This window comes from Papio anubis, chromosome 3, assembly GCF_008728515.1.
Source record: "Papio anubis isolate 15944 chromosome 3, Panubis1.0, whole genome shotgun sequence".
Classification (NCBI taxonomy): Eukaryota; Metazoa; Chordata; class Mammalia; order Primates; family Cercopithecidae; genus Papio; species Papio anubis.
The window spans coordinates 124,097,307-124,120,086 of NC_044978.1; the positions used below are offsets into that span (position 1 = coordinate 124,097,307).

The 22,780-nt window shown below is 36.5% G+C and overlaps 1 protein-coding gene across 5 annotated transcripts in view; it reads left to right on the plus strand.

The window, feature by feature from the left end:
- LOC116274193 (cilia- and flagella-associated protein 299-like) overlaps positions 1-22,780 on the plus strand; it is a 303,800-nt gene that overhangs the window by 1,706 nt on the left and 279,314 nt on the right. The gene's annotated exons all lie outside the window — the stretch shown is intronic.

Sequence of the window (22,780 nt, forward strand, 5' to 3'; positions counted from 1 at the left end):
TATACAGATAATATATTTAAAGTCATGAGAGTCAGTTTTATGCCTTGCATCCAAGACACTGAAAAAGTGATGCTGAAACAATGTTTGCACCTAAATTTTAGAATGTTTAAATAAACAAAAAATGAAATATACACAATAAACATCTTGATAGACTAAAATCATCTTAGTAGCGTATGTGGAAGATTGGCAAACTTAAACCTAGTATTATTAAGAAATGTTTTAATATTTTTTAAGGCACAATTTTTCATGTATGGACCTAAAACATTAATATTAATTACAGATGAGAAATTAATGATTTGTGTTTCAACAATCAGATTTTATTTTGTTTTTTTGAGATAGAGTTTCACTCTGTTGCCCAGGCTGGAGTGCAGTGGCCCCATCTTGGCTCATTGCAACCTCTGCTTCCTAGGTTCAAGTGATTCTCTTGCCTCAGCCTCCCAAGTAGCTGGGATTACAGGTCTGCACCACCACACCCAGCTAATTTTTGTATTTTTAGCAGACACAGGATTTCACCATGTTGGCCAGGCTGGTCTCGAACTCCTGACCTCAAGTGATGCACCAGCCTCAGCCTCCCAAAGTGCTGGAATTACAGGTGTGAGCCGCCACACCCAGCCCATCAATCAGAATTCATTAAAGTTTTCCAAAATGGAACATGGTAATTACGTTTGGGGAAATGACAAAGAAATTTACTTTTACATTTGGCATTGGTTAAGCTTATTTTTGTTGTACTTTCATAAAAAGTAAGATGAAGATTTAGTTGAATAATGGTAATTAGACAGGTATATATGTGTGTGTGTGTATATATATATATACACACACATATATATATATATATATGGATTGATTAATGACAACTTTTAAAGTGCTGTTATTTTTAGAGACCTACATTCTCAAATACTTTCTGTGGATGCAAGTTCATTGTGGACTTAGGTCACACAGAAACAAGTAGACTCCTCAACATTCTTTCAGTAGTATAGAAAGCATGTTTCACAAATCATGGATCATGCTAAGTGAGCTGGTACTTGTGCTTTTCCTATCTCTCTCTCATCATCATCATCAGTAACTGACTTTGATTTGAATGGAACAATTTTTAAAACATTTTATTTTATTTTAACTAACAAAATTGTCGATATTTATCATATACAACATGGTGTTTTAAATTATATATATATATATATATATAGTGGAATGGCTAAATCAAGTTACCATATGTATTATCTCACATAATTATCATTTTTTGTGGTGATAACACTTAAAATTTATTTTCTTGACATTTTAAAAGAACACAATATATTGTTGTTAACTGTAGTCACAATGTTATACAAGAGATCTCTTGAATTTATTTGAATGAAACAAATTGTAAACTATAAATTAGAGGTAGCATTTTAATTAGACGAGGTTAGAGTCATGAGACTTTTTGGGTTCTAACTCTGCAATATTGTGTTTTTAATCAACTTGAAATTCCATTTTTTACCTGCAAAATGAAACAGTTGGACTAGTTTACATTCAAGTTTCCTAATGTATATAAAATGTTATGAGTTATCTATACTTTCATCTGATTATATATGCACCCACATATTTATCCAGCCACCTTTTTAGTTGATAATCCTTCACCAAGCGCCTGATGTAATAGATATTGCCTACACTGTTAAGAGTTTAAGTAAAAATCTGTTCTAGACTTGACCTCAGAAACCTAAGTATATAATGCTTATAGTCCAGTCTAAGTTTTATTTATTCAGCAAGCATTTTACAAACATTTACTATCTTCCACGTACTCTTGTATTGTGTAGGATATTTTTCTGCTCCCAAAAGTTTTCAATTAATCTTCATAAAAAGTTAGTACCAATGATTCACATACAAATAATCATATAATCTCTGCCAGATCCATTCTCTACACTTCTCTATCTTTATATGTGCCCCTGGACAATGACCTTCATGGTCATTAATCAGGAGCTTTTGGCTTTGGGTTGGTTTCAGCCAATAGGAGGTACCAGCTGGAGTTCAAGGGGCTGGAAGGAAGTGGTTAGAGGATTTATTCCCTGTCATCTTCCTACTGTCTGTGGTTTAGAAGCAGATACCTTCCTTAAGTTTGGTCATCTTCTCATTCCATTAGCTACAGCACTCTCTCCAGGGTCTGGCAGCACTCCCTGCTCTAGGAATTGCTTCCTTCCGTGTCTTCTTTTGTGCCAAATGGTGTTAATGGCTTCCCACTGTTGCTAACCCAGGGATGCTTCACCATCCCATGTTGGTTTCCATTAATTTTGCCCATATCTTTGTAAATAGTGCTTTTATTCTTTTTGGTCATCTGAGTTTGCCAACAATTTGCTGCCATCACCCTGACCACTATATAATCATTTAACATCTCAGATCACAATAAGTACACAAATAGTGTATGAATCTAATAACCACACAACTTTTTGCATAGTCCTTGCTTAGGAAGAAAGGGAAATATGAAAAAAAGGGAAACTAACGCCAGTTAATTATTTGATGAGCTAGAGAGGAGTAAGGTGGCTCAGAAGACTAAAAGAAGCACTTTATGCTGTGTACACTGTGCTTTGCTTCTTTTGCTGAATAGCTTCAAAGCATCAAAAGAAATGCATCACAGTATCAGCAATTAGATTTTCCTCTGCTAATCCAAAGAACAATATTTGTTCTGGGAGTTAGTATTATCTAACCTAATTAACTTAATTCCCTAAATCAATATAGAAATAGTTGAAGAGTTTTGGCAAAATTATTACAATATACTTTTCCAGGTTCTTTCTTAGTAATTCTTCTATTTAAATAAACACAGGCCCTTTATTTTAATAAAGGTGCCTATGACCACTGGAAAAATAAAAGTCCTAATTAAACTGCTTTTCTCAGGTAAAGGATCAAAGAGTGTTAGAATTATTTAAAATGTCTCTGACTAATGGATAGCAGTAATGGCTAAACTATTTACAGAGATAAATAACATGGAGTTTCATTTAGGGCATTGTCTTCCCATTATTTATAAAATAGAAATGGGGAGGGGCCAGGATGGCTGATTAGAAGCAACTACAGTCCGTGGCTGTCATGAAGAGGAATGAAAATGGAGACTGAATTTGGCACCTTCGACTGAAATGTCCAGGTTTTCACTTTGGGACTCTTTAGGCAATCAAATTAACCCATGGAGAATGAAGAAAAGCAGGGTGGGGCAATGGTCCACCCCAGGGGTGGGACAGAGTCAAAGGATCCCTCATCCTCAGCCAAAGGAAGCTGTGAGTGATTGTGCAACCCTGCCTTAGAAACCACACTTCTCCCACAGATCGTTGCAACTCACAGATCGGGAGATCCCCTCGTGAGGTCAAGCTACCAGGGCCTTCTGTCCAATACACAGAACTGGGCAAAGTCTCAGCAGACTAGGCACTGAGGCTCACACAGAGGCTCACACAGGGACCCGGGAGTTTTTCAGTCTCCAGCCCTGGGAATCCTGACAAGGTGGGAGTTCCATCCTTACATTCCTCTAGGAGATTCAGGGAGCCAAGCAGTGTCATTCTGCAGGCCCCACTTCCCCTGCACCTCACAAGCTAAGACCCACTCACTTAGAATTCCAGTTGGCCAGTGCAGCAGACTGGAGACTGCCTGAGATGGACAAATTCCTGGGGGGACAGGTGGCTGACATTTTTGCAGACTGGGCAACTCAGTTCTAGTCTTCTGGCTCTGGGGAGTCTAGGTGGCCCCGACAGGAGGAGTCCTTCACCCCTCACAATGCAGCACAGCTGCTGTTCCAGAATGTGGCCATACTGCTCCTTTTTTTTCTTTTTTTTTTTTTGATGGAGTTTCACTCTTGTTGCCCAGGCTGGAGTGCAATGGTGCAATCTTGGCTCACAGCAACCTCCGCCTCTCAGATTCAAGCAATTTTCCTGCCCTAGCCCGCCAAGTAACTGGAATTACAGATATGCACCACCATGCCTGGCTAATTTTTGTATTTTTAGTAGAGACAGGGTTTCACCGTGTTGGTCAGGCTGGTCTTGAACTCCTGACCTCAGGTGATCCACCCACCTCAGTCTCCCAAAGTGCTGAGATGACAGGTGTGAGCCACTGTGGCTGGCCCAGACTGCCTCTTTGAGTTAGACTCTAATCCATTCCTTCTCACTGTGCAGGGACCTCCCTGCAGGAATCTCAATAACTCCAGCCAGGGTTATACAGACAGAACTCTGATCTCTCCCTGGGAAAGAGCCTCTGAGAGGAGAAGCAGCCAATGTCTCTGCAGTTCAGTTGACTCAGCCTTTCTAGCCTGCTGGCTCTGGAGAGTCCAGGCAGTGTCGATGAGGAAGGGTCCCCCAACGCAAGACACCTGCTTTACCAAAAAGCAACCAGACTGCTTCTTTCAGTGGGCTGTTGATCCATCCGTCCTGACTGAGGTCTCTCAACAGGGGTCTCCAGACACCTCCTACAGGAGGGTCTGGGCCAGCAATAGGTCAGTACTCCACTGGGATGGAGCTCCCAGAGGAAGGAGAAGGCTGCCATCTTTGTTGTTTCACGGCCTTCACTGGTGATACCTTCAGGTAAGGGAAAAACCGAGGCACCTAGGGTCTGCAGTGATCCCCCAACAAGCAGCCCTATGGAAGAATGGCCTGATAGTTAAAAGAAAAACAGACAGCAACAACAGCAACAAAGACCCTGTAAAAACTCCATTTAAAGTTCAGCATCTTCAAAAATTGAAATTAGATAAGCCACAAAAGATGAGAAACAGTCAGTGCAAAAATGCTGAAACTCAAAAAGCCAGAGTGCCTTCTTTCCTCAAAATAACTGCAACAGGTCTCCAGCAAGGGCACAGAATTGGGCTGAGACTAAGCTGCCTGAATTGGCAGAGGTAGGCTTCAGAAGTTGGGTAATAATGAGCTTTGCTGAACTAAAGGAGCATGTTGTAACCCAATGAAAAGAAGCTAGAATCATGATAAAACAATACAGGAGATGATAACAAGAATAGCTGGGTTAGAGAGGAACATAACTGACCTGATGAAATGAAAAACAGAACACAAGAAATTCACAATGCAATCACAAGTATCAATAGCAGAATAGACCAACCAGAGGAAAGACTCTCAGAGATTGAAGACTATCTTTCTGAAAGAAGAGAGCAGGCAAGAATAGAGAAAATGAAGAACAAACAAAACGTCTGAGAAATACGGGACTATGTAAAAAGACTGAACCTACGACTGACTGGGATACCTGAAAGAAACTGGAAGAACAGAACCAAGTTTGAAAACATACTTCAGGATATCATCTAGGAGAACTTCCTGAGCCTAAGAAGACAGGCCAACATTCAGGTTCAGGAAATACAGAGAACTCTAGTAAGATACTCCACAAGAAGATCAACCTCGAGACACATAATTATCAGATTCTCCAAGGTTGAAATGAAAGAAAAAATGTTAAAGGGAGTCAGAGAGGAAGTCCATGTCACCTACAAAGGGAATCCCATTAGATGCACAGTGGACCTCTCAATGGGAAACCCTACAGGCCAGAAGAGATTGCAGGCCAATGTTCAACATTCTTCAAGAAAAGAATTTCCAGCCCAGAATTTCATTTCCAGCCAAGCTAAGCTTCATAATATCCTTATCAGACAAGCAAATGCTGAGGAAATTCATCACCACCAGGCCTGCCTTGCAAGAGCTCCTAAAAGAAGCACTAAATATGGAAAGGAAAAACCATTTACCAGCCACTACAAAAACACACTGAAGTACACAGTGCACCAACTAATGACACTATGAAGCAACCACATAAACAAGTCTGCAAAATAACCAGATAGCATCATGATGATAGGATCCATTTCTCACATAACAATATTAAACTTAAATGTAAATGGGCTAAATGCCCCAATTAAAAGACACGGAATGGCAATCTGGATAGAGTCATGACCCATTGCTATGCTGTATTCAAGAGACCCATCTCATGTGCAGTGACACACATAGGCTCAAAATAAAGGGATGGAGAAAAATTTACCAAGAAAAAAGCATGGGTTGCAATCCTAGTTTCTGACAAAACAGACTTTAAAACAACAAAGATTTAAAAAGACAAAGAAGGACTGTACATAATCAGAAAGGGTTCAACTCAACAAGAAGAGCTAACTATCTTAAATATGTATGCACCTAATACAGGAGCACCCAGATTCATAAAGCAAGTTCTTAGAGACCTACAAAGAGATTTAGACTTTCACGCAATAATAGTGAGAGACATTAACACCCTATTGACCGTATTAGACAGATCACTGAGACAGAAAGTTAACAAAGATATTCAGGACCTGAACTCAGCTGTGGACCTAGTGGACCTCATAGATATCTACAGAACTCTCCACCCCAAACAACAGAATATACATTCTTCTCATTGTCACATGGCACTTACCCTAATATTGATCACATATTTGGAAGTAAAACACTCTTCAGCAAATGCAAAAGAACTCAAATAATAACAAACAGTCTCTCAGACCACAGTGCAATCAAATTAGAACTCAAGACTATGAAATTCACTCTACACCACACAACTAAATGGAAATTGAATAACCTGCGTTTGAATGACTCCTGGGTAAATAATTAAATTAAGACAGAAATCAAGAAGCTATTTGTAACTAATGAGAACAAGGAGACAATGTGCCAGAATCTCTGGGATGCTGCCAAAGCAGTGTGAAGAGAGAAATTTATAGCACTAAATGCCTGCATCAAAAGGATAGAAAGATCTCAAGTTAACAATGTGACAACACAACTAAAAGAACCAGAGTACCAAGAGCAAACAAACCCAAAGCTAGCAGAAGACAGGAAATAACCAAGATCAGAGCCGAACTGAAGGAGATAGAAACATGAACAACTCTTCAAAAAAATCAACAAATCCAGGAGCTAGTTTTTTTAAAAAATTAACAAAATAGATAGACTGCTACCTAGACTAGTTAAAAAGAGAGAGAGAGAGAGAGAGAGAGAGAGAGAAGAATGAAATAGACACAGTCAGAAATGATAAGGGAGATATTACCATTGACCCCACAAAAATACAACCATCAGATAATATTATGAACACCTCTTTGCACGGAAAATAGAAAACCTAGAAGAATGGATAAATTTCTGGACAAATACACCCTCCCAAGACTGAACCAGGAAGAAATTGAATCCCTGAGTAGAACAATAACAAGTTCTGAAATAGAAGCAATAATAAACAGCCTACAAATCAAAAAAAGCCCTGGACCAGATGAATTTACACCTGAATTCTACCAGAGGTATAAAGAAGAGCTGATATCATTTCTAATGAAACTATTTCAAAAAACTGAAAAAGGGAAACTCCTCCCTAACTCAGTTTATACGGCCAGTATTATCCGGATACCATAACTTGGCAGATATACAACAAAAAAAGAAAACTTCAGTCCAATATCCCTGATGAATATCAATCCAAAAATCCTCAATAAAATACTGGCAAACTGAATCCAGCAGCACATAAGAAACTTTATCCATCACAGTCAAGCTTGCTACATCCTTGGGATGTAAGGTTGGTTCAATATAGGCAAATTAATAGATGTAATTCATCACATAAACAGAACTAAAATAAAAAAAATAAACCCACATGATTATCTCAATAAATGGAGAAAAGACTTTCAATAAAATTCAACATCCCTTTATGTTAAAAACTCTCAGTAAAGTAGGTATTGAAGGAACACACCTCAAAATAATAAGAGCAATATATGACAAACCCACAGACAATATCATACTGAATGGGCAAAAGCTGGAAGTATTCCCCATGAAAACTGGCATAAGACAAGGATGTCCTCTCTCATCACTCCTATTCAACATAGTATTGAAAGTTCTGACCAGGGCAATCAGGCAAGAGAATAAATTAAGGGTTTCCAAATCATGAGAGAGGAAGACAAATTATGTTTGTTTGCAGATGACATGATCCTATATCTAGAAAATCTCATTGTCCCAGCCCAACAGTTTCTTTTTTTTATTATTATTATACTTTAAGTTCTAGGGTACATGTGCACAATGTGCAGGTTTGTTACATAGATATACATGTGCCATGTTGGTTTCCTGCACCCATTAACTCGTCATTTACAGTGGGTATTTCTCCTAATGGTATCCCTCCCCCAGCTCCCCAGCCCATGACAGGCCCCGGTGTGTGATGTTCCCCTCCCTATGTCCAAGTGTTCTCATTGTTAAATTCCTTCCTATGAGTGAGAACATTAGTGATTGGTTTTCTGTCCTTGTGATGAGTTTGCTCAGAATGGTGGTTTCCAGCTTCATCCATGTCCCTGGAAAAGGACATGAACTCATCCTTTTTTATGGCTGCATAGTATTCCACGGTGTATATGTGCCACATTTCCTTAATACAGTCTATCATTGATGGAAATTTAGGTTGGTTTCAAGTCTTTGCTATTGTGAATAGTGCCACAATAAACATACATGTGCATGTGTCTTTATAATAGCACGATTTATAATCCTTTGGGTATATACCCAGTAATGGGATCATTAGGTCAAATGGTATTTCTAGTTCGGGATCCTTGAGGAATCACCACACTGTCTTCCACAATGGTTGAACTAGTTTACAATCCCACCAACAGTGTAAAGGCATTCCTAGTTCTCCACATCCTCTCCAGCATCTGTTGTTTCCTGACTTTTTAATGATTGCCACTCTAACTGGTGTGAGATGGTATCTCATTGTGGTTTTGATTTGCATTTCTCTGATGACCAGTGATGATGAGCATTTTTTCATGTGTCTGTTGGCTGCGTAAATGTCTTCTTTTGAGAAGCGTCTGTTCATATCCTTTGCCCACTTTTTGATGGGGTTGTTTGATTTTTTCTTGAAAATTTTTCTAAGTTCTTTGTAGATTCTGGATGTTAGCCCTTTGTCAGATGGGTAGATTGCAAAAATTTTCTCACATTCTGTAGGTTGCCTGTTTATTCTGATGGTTGTTTCTTTTGCTTTGCAGAAGCCCTTTAGTTTAATTAGATCCCATTTGTCTATTTTGACTGTTCTGCCATTGCTTTTGGTGTTTTCATCATAAAGTCCTTGCTCATGCCTATGTCTTGAATGGTATTGCCTAGGTTTTCTTCTAGGGTTTTTATGGTTTCAGGTCTATCATTTAAGTCTTTAATCCATGTTGAATTAGTTTTTGTATAAGGTGTAAGGAAGGGATCCAGTTTCAGCTTTCTACATATGGCTAGCCAGTTTTCCCAGCACCATTTATTAAATAGGGAATCCTTTCCCCGTTTCTTGTTTTTGTCAGGTTTGTCAAAGATCAGATGGCTGCATATGTGTGGTGTTATTTCTGAGGCCCCTGTTCTGTTCCATTGGTCTATATATCTGTTTTGATACCAGTACCATGCTGTTTTGGTTACTGTAGTCTTGTAGTATAGTTTGAAGTCAGGTAGCATGATGCCTCCAGCTTTGTTCTTTTTGCTTAGGATTGTCTTGGCAATGCGGGCACTTTTTTGGTTCCATATGAACTTTAAAGTAGTTTTTTCCAATTCTGGGAAGAAAGTCATTGGTAGCTTGATGGCGATGGCATTGAATCTATAAATTACCTTAGGCAGTATGGCCATTTTTATGATATTGATTCTTCCTATCCATGAGCATGGAATGTTCTTCCATTTGTTTGTGTCTTCTTTTATTTCATTGAGCAGTGCTTTGTAGTTCTTCTTGAAGAAATACTTCACATCCCTTGTAAGTTGCATTCCTAGGTATTTTATTTTGTTTGTAGCCATTGTGAATGGGAGTTCACTCTCTGTTTGTCTGTTATTGATGTATAGGAATGCTTGTGATTTTTGCACATTGATTTTGCATCTTGAGACTTTGCTGAAGTTGCTTATCAGCTTAAAGAGATTTTGGGCTGAGACAATGGGGTTTTCTAAATATACAATCATGTCATCTGCAAAGAGGGACAATTTGACTTCCTCTTTTCCTAATTGAATACTCCTTATTTCTTTCTCTTGCCTGATTGCCCTGGCCAGAACATCCAACACTATGTTGAACAGGATTGGTGAGAGAGGGCATCCCTGTCTTGTGCCGGTTTTTAAAGGGAATCTTTCCGGCTTTTGCCCATTCACTACAGCCCAACAGTTTCTTAAGCTGATATGCAACTTCAGCAAAGTCTCAGGATATAAAATCAATGTGCACAATTGCTAACATTCCTATACATCAACAACAGGCAAGCAAAGAGCCAAATTGTGAATGAACTCCCATTTACGATTGCTATAAAAAGAATGAAATACCTAGGAATAGAGCTAATAAGGAAAGTGAAGGACCTCTTCAAGGAGAACTACAAACCTCTGCTCAAGGAAATCAGAGAGGATACAAGCAAATGGAAAAACACTCCATGCTCATGGATAGGAAGAATTAATATTGTAAAAATAGCCATGCTGTCCAAAGTAATTTATAGGTACAAAGCTATTCCCATTAAACTACTATTGATATTATTCACAGAATTAGAAGAAACTATTTTAAAAAACATATAGAACCAAAAAGAAAAGCTCACATAGCCAAGACAATCCTAAGCATAAAGAACAAAGCTGGAGGCATTATGGTACCTGCCTTCAAACTATAAGGCTACAGTAACCAAAACAGCATGATAATGGTACAAAACCAGATACATAGTGCAACAGAACAGAATAGAGAACTGAGCAATCGATCAGAATAGAGAAGACAGAAATAAGACCACCCACATGCAACCATCTCATCTTTGACAAACCTGACAGTAGCAATGGGGAAAGGATTCCCTATTTATAAATGGTGCTGGGAGGACTGGTTAGTTATATGCAGAAAATTGAAACTGGATCCCCTCTGTACACCATATACAAAAATTAGCTCAAGATTGATTAAAGACTTAAATGTAAAACCCAAAACGATAACAACTCTAAAAGAAAATCTAGGCAATACCACTCAGGACATCAGCATGGGCAAAGATTTCATGATGAAAACGCCAAAAGCAGTTGCAACAAAAGCAAAAATTAACAAATGGGATCTCATTAAAGAGCTTTTATATAGCAAAAGAAAATTAGGTGAATAGACAACATACAGAATTGTAGAAAATTTTTGCAATCTATTCATCTGACAAAGGTCTAATATCCAGAATCTATAAGAAACTTAAACAAATTTAAAAGAATAAAACAATCAATCTCATTAAAAACTGGGTAAAGGATGCTTCTCAAAAGTAGACATTCATGCAGTAAACAAATGTATTAAGAAAAACCTCAACATCACTGATCATTAGGGAAATGCAAATCAAACCACAATGAGATACCATCTCGTGCCAGTCAGAATGGCGTGAGTAAGAACTTGGCCATCTGCAGTTCAAGAAGAAAGTTCTCAGAAAAAGCCCAACCTGCCAACACCTTGCTGTCCGACCTCAGAACTGTGAGAAAATATATTTCTGTGATTTGAGCTACCCAATTTGTGGTATTTTCTTGTGGGAGCCCTGGCTTCCATAAGAAACAAACATACATAATTTATTTTATAGAGTTTTGTCCTTGCACATGAGAGCTGTTTACACTGTTGATGAAAGCTATGTCTTTGGTGTCTGGTCCTGGAGCCTGAAGTCACACTGAGACCTGCAAGGGTAAGCTAGAATCTGTGAGGACAGACTGAAACCTCTGTCAGGTGCTCATGACCCTGCCAGCCATACAATTTTGATGGTGGGGACATTCTGCAGGAGAAGCTGGCACCTGTAGTCACAAAGCTAACCATGCACTTGACACAGAAGTTGAAGTTTAAGGAAGAGAGCCTCCAAAAGCTAAAATAATATTGCTGCTCCTTCACTTCTCCTTTCTAAATGTATTACAAATGTCTCTTATGGGTCACCCTAGCATGTAACTATCCAAGGAAGTAAAATTATGGGAAATGAAGTTTCAGCTTAGATAATCTGATGCAATACAAATTTACTACATATGCCATGTTTTAATATTTCACAAGGAGAATATATTTATGTCTGACTTGTAGAAATAAAAATTAGCACAAATAAAGGATGAGAGTTTCTCAAATTTTATAGAACATGCATAGCCCCGACATAAATTTTTAAAAAGCAAAAAAATAAAAAATAAAAAATAAAAAATAAAAAGAAAACTGAAGGCTAACTTTACTTATGAACTGAATGAAAGAAATTTTAAATGAATCCAAGAATATATGTCAGAGTGAAAATAGTATGATTTGTTATAGGACTGCAAGAATGAACTCATGATATTAAATTTTTAAAAAAGGTTATTTCTATAGATGAAGAAAAAGCATAGATAAAATTCTAAAGCCACTCTTACTATAACTTGGTAAGGAGTATTTTCAACACTTATAGAAAAATGTCATACTCAGTGTTTAAACACTTGAATGGTTAGCATTAGAATCAGAAACATGATAAAATGGTTGCTACTACTAGTAGTGTTTTATTGGCAGTCTAGCAGTGCAGTGCTGCAACTTAAGGAAAATGTCAAATATTTGAAAAGAGTCGGAATATAATTACATATAGGCAATATGATTATCTACGATGAAAATACAAGAAAAATTAGCTGAAATCTTATAACAAATAAATGAGTTTAGAAAGGAAATTAAAAATTGAATGAAACAACTCTGTTCACCAGCAATAAATAAGATAATAACAAAAGACATAAATAAAAATGAACACAGCCTCAGTAACACGTGGGGCAATGTCGAACAGTCTAACATACATCTAAATGGAGTCCAAAAGGAACAAAGGGAAGGAAGGAATAAAATATATTTTAAATGGTAATGGCTAAACAATTTCCAAATTTTATGAAAGCTGCAAACCCACGGAGCCAAAAAGTTCAATGAATTCCAAGCAGAATAAATGCAAAGAAAACTACACCAAGGAATATTTTAATAAAATCACTGAAAACGAGTGATAAAGGTAAAGTCTTAAAAACAAAAGTAAAAGAACACATTATAAAGTATACCAAAGATAGCAATGACTGAATATTACTCAGCAATCCCATTACTGGGTATATACCCAAAAGATTGTAAATAATTCTACTATAAAGACACATGCACGTATATGTTTATTGCAGCACTATTTACCATAGCAAAGACTTGGAACCAACTAAAATGCCCACCAATGATAGAATGAATAAAGAAAATGTGGCACATGGAATACTGTGTAGCCATAAAAAAGAATGAGTTCATGTCCTTTGCAGGGACATGGATGAAGCTGGAAACCATAATTCTCAGCAAACTAAGACAGGAACAAAAAACCAAACACCACATGTTCTCACTAATAAGTAGGAATTGTACAATGAGAACACATGGACACGGGGAGGGGAGCATCACATACCGGAGCCTGATGGGGGATGGGGGGCCAAGGGTGGGAGAGCATTAAGACAAATAGCTAATACATGCGGGGCTTAAAACCTAGATGATGGGTTGATAGATGCAAGAAACCACCATGGCACATATATACCTATGTAATAAACCTGCACTTTCTGCACATGTATCCCAGAACTTAAAGTAAATAAATAAATAAATAAATAAATAAATAAATAAATAAATAAATAAAGAACCAATGCAAGCCATAGAAAAATGAATGGCATCTTTAAAGTGCTGAAAGATTTGAAAAAAGTCAAGCTAGAACATTATATCAGAAGAAAGAGTAAGGGGAGATAATTTATTTTTTCAGCCAGAATAATTTGTTGTTAGCAGATATATATTATTAGAAATGTTAAGTGAAGTTCTTCGGGTTGGGAGCTGAAAATTATATATTAGCAGGAAACTTCGATCAAAGCGGAAAATGAATGAAAAGCACTATATGTGACTACAAATTTTTTCAGTTTTTACATTTATTTAAAGGTTATTGATTATTGAGAGAAAAATAATGACATTGCATTTTGTGGTTTATAACATGCATAGAAATACAATATGAAACAACAATAGCACAAAAGATAGGAGAGGATAATGTTGCAATGGGTTCTTATACTTGAAATGGTATAATATTATTTGAAAGTAGAATCAATAAGCTAATAATTCTTGTAAATCACAGAGCACCTGCTGAAAAGCAAAGTAGACATGTAATTAAAAATGTAATAGTTGAGACAAAATGGAAATAAAAAATAAACAAAAAATAGAAATAAAAAATAATCAAATATCAAAGCAAATGGGACTAATAAAAAAGAAATAACAAGATAATATATTAAAACCCAACCATGCTGAAAATTACATTAAATGTAAATGATCTGAACACTTCAATTTAAGGGCAGAGATGGTAAGAATAGATAAAAGTTCAAGAGCCATATATGCCATCCCACTTTAAATATAAATAAAACAACTTAATGTAAATGTATTGACATTAACAGATTAATAATGTAAATTATTAAGATTAATATTAAAAATGTTATATGTATATTAACATATTAATAATGTTAAACAAACATTCTATTAATGTTAATACATTTATATTAAATTGTTTTATAATTAATGATTTATTAATCATAAATTATGATTTATAAATAATGTTAATATGTTAACTTCATATTATCATTATTAGATAATTTTAATAGATTAAAAGGATTGAAAATATGTATCATGCAAGCATAAAGAAAAGGAGAGTTTTAATGTCAATATTAATATCAGGCAATGTAGACCTCAGAGCAAGAAGTATTTCAGGGAAAAAGAAGGACTTTTTAATATATATAAAAGAGTCAATCAATACATTTTAATAAACATTTAGCCCACATGCCTCATACCAGATCCTCAAAATGCATTATGCAAAACTGATAAGAATTGAAAGAATAGACAAATTCACAATTGTAACTAGAGACATAAACATTCATTTTTCAGCAACTGATAGAACCAGAAGTTAGAATAAATGTAAGTATGTAAAAGATTTAAAGAGCAGTCAAAGGCCGGGTGCAGTGACTCATGCCTGTAATCCCAGCACTTTGGGAGGCTGAAGCTAGTGAATCATTTGAAGTCAGGAGTTCAAGACCAACCTGGCCAACATGGTGAAACCCTGTCTCTACTAAAATACAGAAATTAGGTGGGGATGGTGGTGCACGCCTGTAATCCCAGCTACTTGGGAGGGTGAGGCAGGAGAATCACTTGAATCTGGGAGGCAGAGGTTGCAGTGAACCAAGATTGTGCCCCTACACTCCAGGTTGGGCAACAGTGTGAGACTTTGTCTCAAAAAAATGAATAAATAGAATAAGCTTAGTGCAGGAGCCGTCTCCCAAAAACAGACTTTGGGATGTGGATTTGTGTGCAGAAAATTTACTGCAGAGCACTCTCAGAATTTGCACTTCCAGTGGGGTGAAGAAAGCAGGACTGGGCAGTCAGCAGCTCTGGAGCTGGAATGGTCTCTTAGAGTTCACACGACAGTAGAATACCTATTCTTTTCAAATGCACGTGGGACATTTATGAAGAGGGACCATATGCAGGGTCATAAAACAAGTCTCAATACATTTAAAATATTGAAATCATACAAAAGTATGTTCTGTGATCATAACAGAATTAAAACTAGAAATCAGCTACAGAAATATACTCCTCAAATTCCCAAATATTTGGATAATAAACAACATAGTTCTAAGTAACTCAAAGTCAAAAAAGAAATTAAAAGAAAAATTAGAAAAAAAATTTTGATTTGAATAAAAAAGAAAACAAAACATGTAAATGTTTGTTAGATATACATAAAGGAATCTATAGAGGGAACTTTACAGATTTAAAAGTTCATATGGGAAAAGGAGAAAGGTCTAGAAATTAATAATAGTAGCTTCAACTTCAGAAGCTTTAAAACAATACAAATTGAGTCCAAGCAAGTAGACAGAAGGAATAAGAGAGAGCAGAAATCACTGAAGTAGAAAATTGAAAAATAGTAGAGATCAATGCTATCAAAAGTTGCTTTTTTAAAATATCAATAACATTGACAAACCCCTTACTATGCTGATTGTAGTCACCCTAAACACTCACGTCTTCCAAAGTCATACTCCCTTCTTGGGGTAGTTCTCTTTAAATTACTGCTTATTGTAGATTGTAAAGATGTGGCCACTTTAATCAATTTGCGTCAACTCTAAGAGATCATTCCACCTCCAGAGCTGCTGACTGCCCAGTCCTGCTTTCTTCACCCCACTGGAAGTGCAGATTCTGAGAGTGCTCTCCAGTAAATTTTCTGCACACAAATCCACATCCCAAAGTCTGTTTTTGGGAGACGCCTTCTGCAATAAGCTTATTCCAACAAGTCATATTGTTTTAACATTAAGAAATCTGGTATTATAAATTATCCAGATTGCCAAAATTAGTAGAAGATGGCATTCGAATATGCCATGCTTTCTGACACTCCCAACTCTGACCTTTCTTGAGTAAAGTTGCTGTTCCTCGAAGCAGTTAGCTTGACACAAATGAAGCGTGAAATCTGTGGGGGTCAAACAAGTTTGTGGTAGGGATTTCTCCCTGGGCAGGTTGAGAGGGCAGTATCCAAACTATCTGTGATACGGTTGAGAGGGCAGAGAAACTAATTAATAGTACAGAATAGAAATAGAGAAGTCACTTCTAATATATTTAAGAATTGAGTATACAAAAATGTTAAATTTGAAATCAGTGGAGAAAAGAAGCAATATTTAACAGTTAATGTTTCAACTGTGTCTTTTGGAATAAAAAAACTTTTTGAAAAAGTAAAGGTATTTCTCTTTCAACACCAGGCACCAAAATATATCCTAAATGCTTTGAACATTTTGGGGTAAAAACTATTAAGAGTTTCAGGAAAACAATGATCTGGAAACACTGTTTGTGGATATTTTGCAGACACTTATTTAATATATTTATTACACAAACAAAGTTGTTACTAGTTAGTAATAAATGAACAAAGGGTTCATTTAATAATTTGAAACAATTCAAAAGGAAGAAATGCACATGACTGATAAATGTGTAAACAGATGGTGAATCTCACTAGTAATCAAAGCAATGCAAATCAAATTAGGATTTCATATCATTTTCATTGTCAGAGGAAGGCAGTGAACTGAAGACACAATAGTAAATTATTAATATGTACAATATCTGTCCTTACAAATTGTATGGAATATGTAATCACTAAAGTTTTATTGTATATATATTTAACGGAAAGGTGTTCAAGATGCACTGTTAACTGTTGGAGAAGTAGATCATGAGAGATTTTACACAGCATGATCCACATATTTTGGTAAATGTTTAAATGATTAAATCTGCAAACTTTTCAATGACCTTTATTTGAACTTTATTAATTACAACATATTTTAATTTTTGAAGCATATATATGACTTTTCTCTTTTTTTCACGTTTATTTAAGTTCAGCGTTACATGTACAGGTTTGCTATATAGCTAAAAGTGTCATGGGGATTTGTTGTACAGACTATTTTTTCACCCAGGTATTAAGCCTAATACCCATAGTAATTTTTCCTGATCTTCCTTCCGTCATCCTCCTCCCTCTGATAGGTGCCAGTATGTGTTGCTTCCCTCTATATGTCCATGTGTTCTCACTGTTTAGCTCCTACTTGTAAGTGATAACATGTGGTATTTGATTTTCTGTTCCTGTGTTAGTTTGTTAAGAATAATGGCCTCCAGCTCCATCCATTTCCCTGAAAAGGACATGATCTTATTCATTTTATAGCTGCATAGTGTTCTATGGTATATGTACCACATTTTCTTTATCTAGTAAGTAATTGCTGGGCATTTAGATTGATTCACTATTGTGAATAGTGCTGCAATGAACATACATGTGCATGTATCTTTGTAATAGAATGATTTATATCCCTTCAGGTATATGCCCACCTGTGATATTTCTGGGACAAATGGTATTTCTGTTTTTAGGTCTTTGAGGAATTGCTGCACTATCTTCTACAATGGTTGAACTAATTTACACTCCCACCAACAATGTGTAAGCGTTCCTTTTTCTCCACAAGCTTGCCGATCTCTGTTATTTTTTGACTTTTTAGTAATAGCCATTCTGACTGGCATGAGATGGTATCTCATTTTGATTTTGATTTGCATTTGTCTAATAATCAGTGATGTTGAGCTTTTTAAAATGTGGTTGTTGGCCATATGTATGTCTTGTTTTAAAAAGTGTTCATGTCCTTTGCTTTCTTATTTTTTTGAGATGGAGTCTTGCTCTGTCACCCAGGCTGGAGTGCAGTGGTGCCATCTCAGCTCACTGCAACCTTCGCCTCCCGGGTTCAAGCGATTCTCCTGCTTCAGCCTCCTGAGTAGCTGAGATTACAGGCGCACACCACCACACCTGGCTAATGTTTTGTATTTTTAGTAGAGACGGGGTTTCACCATGTTGGACAGGCTGGTCTCGAACTTCTGACCTTGTGATCCGTCTGCCTCAGTCTCCCAATGTCCTTTGCTTTTTAATAGAGTTTTTTTTTTTTTTCTTGTAAGTTTACATTCCTTTTAGATGCTGGTTATTATACCTCTGTTGGATACATAATTTGCAAAAATTTTCTCCTAGTCTGCTTAGGCTATCTGTTAGCACTCTGACGATAGTTTTTTCTCCCGTTCTGTAGGTTGTCTGTTGGCTCTGATGATAGTTTCTTTTGCTGTGCAGAAGCTCTTTTGTTTAATTAACTCCCATTTGTCAATTTTTGCTTTTGTTGCAATTGCTTTTGTGATTTCATCATAAAACCTTTGCTTATGCCTATGTCCTGAATGGTATTGTCTAGATTTTCTTCTAGGGTTGTTATAGTTTTGGGTTTTACATTTAAGTCTTTAATCCATCTTGAGTTAATTTTGTATATGGTGTAAGCAACGGATCCAGTTTCAATTTTCTGCATATGGCTAGCCTGTTCTCCCAGCGCCATTTGTTAAATAGGGAATCTTTACCCCATTGCTTGTTTTGTCAGGCCTGTCAAAGATTAGATGGTTGTAGATATGTGGCTTTGTTTCTGAGTTCTCTATTCTGTTCCATTGGTCTATGTACCTGTTTTTGTATCAGTACCATGCTGTTTGGGTTACTGTAGCCTTGTAGTTTGAAGTCAGGTACCGTTATACCTCCAGCTTTGTTCTTTTTGCTTAGGATTATCCTGACTATATGAGCCCTTCTTCTTCTTCTTTCTTTCTTTTTTTTTTGTTCCATATGTATTTTAAAATAGTTTCTTTAATTCGGTGAAAAATTTCAGTGATAATTTAATGGGAATAGCATTGAATCTATAAATTGCTTTGGGCAGTATGGCCATTTTGATGACATTGATTCTTCCTATCCATGAGCATGGAATATTTTTCCATCTGCTTGCGTCCTCTCTAATTTCCTTGAGTAGTGGTTTGTAGTTCTCCTTGAAGAGGTCCTTCATCTCCCTTGGTAGCTGTATTCCTAGGTGTTTTATTCTTTTTGTGGCAATAGTAAATGGGAGTACATTCATAATTTTTCTCTCTGCTTGTCTATTGTTGGTGTTTAGGAATGCTTGTGATTTCTGCACATTGATTCCATATCCTGAGACTTTGATGGAGTTGCTTATCAGCTTAAGAAGCTTTTGGGCTGAGTTGATAGGATTTGCTAGATATAAGATCATATAATCTGCAGACAAAGACAGTTTGACTTCCTCTCTTCCGATTTCAATACTCTATTTCTTTCTCTTGCTTGGTTGCCCTGGCCATAACTTCCAATGCTATGTTAAATAGGAGTGGTCAGAGAGGACATCCTTGTCTTGTGCCAGTTTTCAAGGGGAATACTTCCAGCTTTTGCCCATTCAGTATGATATTGGCTGTGGGTTTGTCATAAATGGCTCTTATTGTTTTAAGGTATGTTCCTTCAATACTTGGTTTATTGAGAATTTTTAACATGAAGGGATGTTGAATTTTATCAAGGTCTTTTCTGCATCTATTGAAATAATCGTGTAGTTTTTGTCTTTAGTTCTGTTTATGCGATGAATTATGTTTGTTGATTTACGTATGTTGAACAAACCTTGTATCCCAAGGATGAAGCCAACTTGGTTGTGGTGGATAAACTTTTGATGTGCTGCTGGATTCGGTTTGTCAGTATTTTATTGAGGATTTTTGCATCAATATGCATCAGGGATATTTGCCTGAAGTTTTCTTTTATTGTGGTATCTCTGCCTGGTTTTGGTATCAGGATGATGCTGGCCTTGTAGGATGAGTAGTTAGGGAGAACTCCCCCCTCTTCAATTTTTTGGAATAGTTTCAGCATGAATGATACGAGCTCTTCTTTGTACATCTGGCAGAATTCAGCTGTGAATTAATCTGATCCTGGGCTTTTTTAGTTGGTAGGCTATTACTGACTCAATTTCAAAATTCATTATTGGTCTATTCAAGGATTCAAGTTCTTTCTGGTTCAGTCTGGGGAGGGTTTATTTGTCCAATAATTTATCCATTTTGTCTAGATTTTCTAGTTTATGTGCATAGAGGTGTTCATAGTATTCTCTGATGGTTGTTTATATTTCTCTGGGGTTAGTGGTTATATCCCCCTGTTGTTTCTGATTGTGTTTATTTGAACCTTCTCTCTTTTCTTCTTCATTAGTCTAGCTAGTGGCTTATTTTATTATTATTTTTTAAGAAACCCAGCTTCTGTATTCGTTGATCTTTTGAATATTTTTGTGTGTGTCTCAGTCTCCTTCAGTTCAGCTCTAATTTTGGTTATTTCTCGTCTTCTGCTAGCTTGCTTTGGGATTTGTTTTCTCTTGATCCTCTTGTTCTTTTAATTGTAATGTTAGATTGTTAACTTTAGATTTTTCCAACTTTTTGATGTGGGCATTTAGTGCTATAAATTTCCCTCTTGACACTGCCTTAGTTGTGTCCCAGATATTCTAGCATATTGTACCTTTGTTCTCTTTAGTTTTAAAGAGCTTCTTGATGTCTGCCTTAATTTCATTATTTACTGAAAAGTCATTCAGGAGCCAGTTATTCAGTTTTCCCATAATTTATGGTTTTGATTGAATTTTTAAGTTTTGATTTCTTAAATTTCTTAATTTGATTATGCTTTGGTACAAGATATTGTTTATTATGATTTCAATTATTTTGCATTTGCTGAGGAGTGTTTTACTTCTGATTATGTGGTCGATTTCAGAATATGTGACAGGCGGCAATGAGGAGAACATACATTCTGTTATTTTGGAGTAGAGAGTAGATATTTATCCGTTTCATTTGATTCAATGCTTATTTTAGATCCTGAGTATCTTTGATAATTTTCTGTCTCGATGATCTGTCTAATATTGTCAGTGGGGTGTTAAAGTCTCCCACTATTATTGTGTGGGAGTCTAAGTCTCTTCTAAGGTCTCTGAGAACTTGCTTTGTGAATCTGGGCGTGCCTGTCTTGGGTGCACATATATTTTGGATAGTTAAGTCTTGTTGAATTGAACCCTTTCCCATTATGTAATGCCCTTCTTTGTCTTTTTTTAATCTTTGTTGGTTTAAAGTCTGTTTTGTCAGAAACTAGGATTGCAACCCCTGCTTTTTTCTATTTTCCATTTCTTGGTAGATTCATCTCCATTCCTTTATTTTGAGCCTATGTGTGTAATTGCTTGTGAGACTGGTCTTTTGAAGACAGCAATGGGTTTTGGTTCTTTATCCTGCTTGCTACTCTGTGTCTTTTAATTGGGGCTTTTAGCCCATTTACATTCAAAGTTAGTATTGATATGTGTGGATTTGATCCTGTCACCATAGTTTTAGCTAGTTATTTTGCAGACTTGTTTATGTGGTTGCTTCTTAGTGTCATTAGTCTATGTACTTCAGTGTGTTTTTGTAGTGGCTGGTAATGGTCTTTCCATATTTAGGGCTTCCTTTAGGAGCTCTTGTAAGTCGGGTCTGGTTGTAACAAATTCCTTCAGCATCTGCTTGTCTGAAAAGGATCTTATTTCTCCTTTGTTTGTGAAGCTTGGTTTGGCCAAGTATGAAATTCTGGTTTGGATTTTCTTTCCTTTAAGAATGTTGAGTATTGACCCCCAATCTTTTCTGGCTTGTAGAGTTTCTGCTGAAAGGTCTGCTGTTAGTCTGATAGATTTACCTTTATAGGTGATCTGACGCTTCTCTCTAGCTGCCCTTAACAGTTTTTCTTTCATTTTAATCTTGGAGAATCTGATGATTATGTATCTTGGAGATGACCTTCTTGTGAAGTAACTTTCTGGGGTTCTCTGCATTTTCTGAAATTGAAAATTGCCACCTCTAGCTAGATTGGAGAAGTTCTTTTGATGATATCCTGAAATACATTTTCCAAGTTACTTCCATTCTCCCCATCTCTTTCAGGGACACCAGTGAGTCATAGATTCTATCTCTTTACCTAATCCCATATTTCTCAGAGGTTTTGTTAATTTCTTCTCATTCTTTTTTCTGTATTCTTTTCTGACTGTCTTATTTCAGAAAGCCAGTCTTCAAGCTCCGAGATTCTTCCCTCCACTTGGTCTATTCTGCTACTAATACTTGTGATTACATAATGAAATTCTCATATTGTGTTTGTCAGCTCTATCAGGTTAGTTACATTCTTTTCTCTACTGTCTACTTTGTCTGTCAGCACTTGCATTGTTTTATCATGATTTTTAGCTTCTGTGCATTGGGTTTCAATGTACTCCTGTAACCCTATGATCTTTGTTCCTATGCATGTTCTGAATTCTGTATCTGTCGTTTCAGCCATCTCAGTCCTGTTCAGAACCCTTGCTGGAGAAGTGATGTGGTCATTTAGAGGAAAGAAGGCACCCTGGCTTTTTGAGTTTTCATCATTCTTGTGCTGATTCTTTCTCACCCTTGTGGGCTTATGTACTTTCAATTTTTGAGGTTTCTGACCTTGGGATGAGTTTTTTTTTTTTTTTCTTTTATCCTATTTGATGACTTTGAGAGTTTGATTGTGGTTTAAAATGGATTCAGCTGACTGGCTTTATTTCTGGGA